Below are 4094 nucleotides of genomic sequence, written 5' to 3'. Positions count from 1 at the left end.
GATCAGTGAAGCGTTGTCAATGCCAAAATGAATTCCTAATGAGAAGAAAAACCACAAACTCTTCATTAACCTGCCCCAACAAGAAGCTGGCACCAAAGAGAAACAGATCATATTCTGGTTATAATAGCTGATTGGGATAATTGGCTCCATCCAACTTCATGAGATACAAAGATCTCATGATGAAGATGAAGTAGAACACTGTTAGCAGAGATTTGAAATGAATAGATGATGTAAAGAGATATATATATTTTTTGATACCCACAGATATAACTTTAGGCTTAGAGGCAAGTTAATAACTTCTCCAAATCATTTACTAAAAAAAAAAAAAAAAATGGGTAAATGGCAACTCATTTGCCCTCTACGTTTTTTTTTTTTAGGAAGCAGCCTTAAAGGTCAGCTCATGCATTATATGTTACTATATAGAGAGCTGAAAGGACACAGGTCATCAAACTAGCCGTCTTCGAAATAAGGAAACTGAAGTTTAAATACATGAAAATGATGTGTTCTTAAGGAGTTTTGTGGGGCAATGAAACATTTTAAAATTCATAAATAACTATAGCACCTGTTAACAACTTGCGGGGCCTGGGATTCTTAAGTAGTGTAATGAGGACGGCTGTGGCAGTACTGTGACGTTTGTTGCCTTTCGTGTTCTCTCATCTCTTTCTCTAGGCTCCCTAACCCCTGAGCACAGCTTCGTCTTCCCATCCCTTCCACCCTAGGTCCTCTTCATACTCTCAGCTGGCTTCATCTCATTCCCACTCCAGGATTAGGAGTCTAAGGTTTGACCGCTTATAATGATATGAAGGTTTAAAAAAGCAGTCATCTTTCCAAGATTTCTCAACACTCAGAAGCTTGATACTGCCCAAATGTGCCTTTGTTGATGAGTTCAAAAAAGTGAGTGTAGCTTAGATTATAATAAGAAATATCACTAGGTGTGATATAAAAACAATTTAATAACTAGTATGGCAGAGCCACCAAGCAGTCATTCTAGGCTTGAGTCACAGCTCTGGAGCTGTGCCTTAGTGTCCTGCCAGCTAGCTGCTGGCTTATTGGGAGTTGGGGGCCCTTGGGAGAAGGACAGGAGGGGAGGGAGTACATTTTAGAGCAGTGACTATTTATACACAAGTACATAAATGGCAATATTTTTACAATCTGTGTTTCAGCTAGTATTTACCCTGTTTTCACCATCACCACCTCTCATACCTTCCCCTATTCACCCTCATAACCCAGATCCCATTCAGGCCTTCTTCCCATACCTGCCATACCTTCTTCCATACCTTCCATTTTATACATGGAAAGAAATGGCTTTCTAGAAGAAGACTTTGCCTCATCACCCAGTCCCTTCCTATCCCTGTTCTGGTTTGAAGGCCTCACTGGAATCTTCCTCAGTTTGAGGAATTCATTGGTCTTTACATTTTGACTCTCTTAAATGATTTTTTTCTATTTATTTTCTTAAAAAAAAAAAGGACAACTATTTCTACATCTTAAAAATCTGATCAAGATGGCTGAAAAAGTATTCTTTTTATACTGTTTCTTTAAATTAACTTTACTTTCTTTATTTGTAAAATGAAAAATGTAATTGACGTCTACCCAAGAGGGGTGCTGTGAACATTCAATGAGGTGATGCATTTAAACCACTGAGGATACTGCCTAAATCAAAACAGATGCTAGGGTTAAGGAGACAAATTTCAGTCCACAGATTCAGGATTGAAATAAGTGTATTTTCTTTTATAGTATTTTTATTGTAAAATAGTTCAACCATCTAAGATATACCAAATAGTGTAATGAACGCTCACCATAAGCCTGATCAAATACTTTTGTTTTGCCTGGTTTGCTTCAGATTTTTAAAGTGGAAAACATAGATATTATTCTGGTCTCCTTTGAGGCATAACTTTCTCTTTTATTAATAACTGAACTTAATTTCTTTTACAAACCCCATTCCTTCAGGTGGCAGAACCTTCACCTCAATCAAGTCCTAGTTTCTTCCATTTTGTTAAGGTTGTATTGCATCTAAGTTCCAGGGGCTTATTGCCAAGGAGTCTCAGGGTGGGTCTGTGGAGGAGAGTCTCTTCCTTAGTTGTACATCTTGGATCTGCTGATAGGTACATATCCTGTCTGTCATTGGTCTGTTCAGGATGCTGCTATAATGTCCTCATGCTGATTCAATATGACCCTTAGGGCTAGAGACACCTTTTGCTACTTCTGTCCTTTTCTTGGGGCTCTGTGTAAGTCTGATGAATCTGGGTGGGCAGGCCTGATGCAGCATCATGGAGCCTCCTATGGTAAATGTGGTGTAGAGAACAGAATAAATGCCCTACCACCGTGCAGAGGAACTCTAGAGGGTTGCTATCTCTACAGGCCCTACTCAGAAGCAGGAGGCACAAGTACCTCTGCTCTCAGATCCTCTTTTATCTGGGTTCATGCTAGGGATACACATGTGTCAAAAATTACTTTGTTTACTTTCCTAATTTTGTCTCCCTTGAGCAGGAAGCCTTGCTCATATATCACTCAATTTCTTTAATGCCCTGAATTCCCCCAGGACCAAGGCTTTTGGAATCAAGAGAAGCCTTATCTCTGCTTTTTCGTTGTAATAATCCTTCCCTAGGTATGGTGGAAGGTGAGGTAGGGGAAGGCTCCATGGGCATCCAGAAAAGAACATCAGTAAACATTTCAAAAGTGTCATCATTCACTAGTTTTCCTCTTTCCCTTGGAGGGGGAATTAGATGAAGCTAGTCAAAAGGTACAAACTTCCAGTTATAAGAGTAATAGAGATGTAATGTGTGAGTGATAAACATAATTAACGCTGCTGTATGTTATATATGAAAACTGTTAAAAGAGTAAATCTTGAGTTCTCATCACAAGGAAAAACCTTTTTTTCCTATTTCTTTAATTCTATATATATAGTAAATGATGAATGTTCACTGAACTTATTGGGATAATCATTTCATGATGTGTGTATCATCATGCTATATACCTTAAACTTATGTAGTGATGTGTATCAATTATATCTCAATAAACTGGAAGAAAACATAATCCTGGTAAGATTTTGCTGGTGACATATAAGATCTATCTGGTTTTTCTGAATTATAACAAACCCTCAAATTCAAATTCCAAATATGTAACTTTAGAACTTCTGCCAACATTTACATTTCATTGATAGCCTTATATTAAGACTTATATCCTTCTAATTAGCTCAAAATATTGATGGTGGAATAATATCTTTAGGCTTTAGCTTTTACTGTATCAGTTTACTATATAATTTTCCTGTAAAATCTTTGTTATTCAAGACCAAATCAATCTGACTGGTTATTCAGTATTATTGAAATAAGTTTAATTCTTGTGAAAAGTTTTGAGTAGGAAATCTTGTGTAGAAAAGTACAATTCTTGTCTGTGTCCTAAGTAAAATTGGTAAAAATATAGTTGTAAGTACTAAATCAGTACAGATGACTATGTCTGAATTCACAACAGCTAATTAAAAGCAAAAGATGCAGTGAACTGATTCTTTGTCATCATATATCTAACACATATTTTAAAATTGAATTTTAGGGTGTATCAATTATTGCTACAATAATTCAGCACAAATAAAGTACTACAAAGCTCAGTGGTTCTAAAGAACAACCATTTATTTTCACAGATTCATGGGTTGGCTTGGCTGGGGCTCAGCTGGTCTAGGCTGGGATGGCTGGGGCAATTCTGCTTCCCATGGCAGGCCTGTGCTGGCTCTGCTCCGTATGTCTCTCACCCTCCTTGGACCAGCAAGCTAGTTAGGGCAGGTTCTTCTCATGCTCCAAGGAGCAGCAGAGGCACAAGAGACAAAATAAAATGTGCAAGACTTCTAGAAGCCTACACTTGGAAATGACATACTGACACTTCTGTCCTGTTCTGTTGGCCAAGGCAAGTCATATGACTCAGCCCAAAGTCAAGGGACTGACAAGTAAATCCCACCAAGATGAGTCCAAGGTGAGGGTGTGAATGCAGCAAGATGTGAGAAGCCCAAATCTACATCACCTGTGTGTGGTCTTCAGCGACTGGCTTTCAATTTTTCAAGTTTTAATCTAATTTCTGCGATATACCCTTTGCTATCTTTTATTTCA

Source organism: Tursiops truncatus, chromosome 9, assembly GCF_011762595.2.
Source record: "Tursiops truncatus isolate mTurTru1 chromosome 9, mTurTru1.mat.Y, whole genome shotgun sequence".
NCBI lineage: Eukaryota > Metazoa > Chordata > Mammalia > Artiodactyla > Delphinidae > Tursiops > Tursiops truncatus.
Note: the sequence above shows the minus strand (reverse complement) of the source record.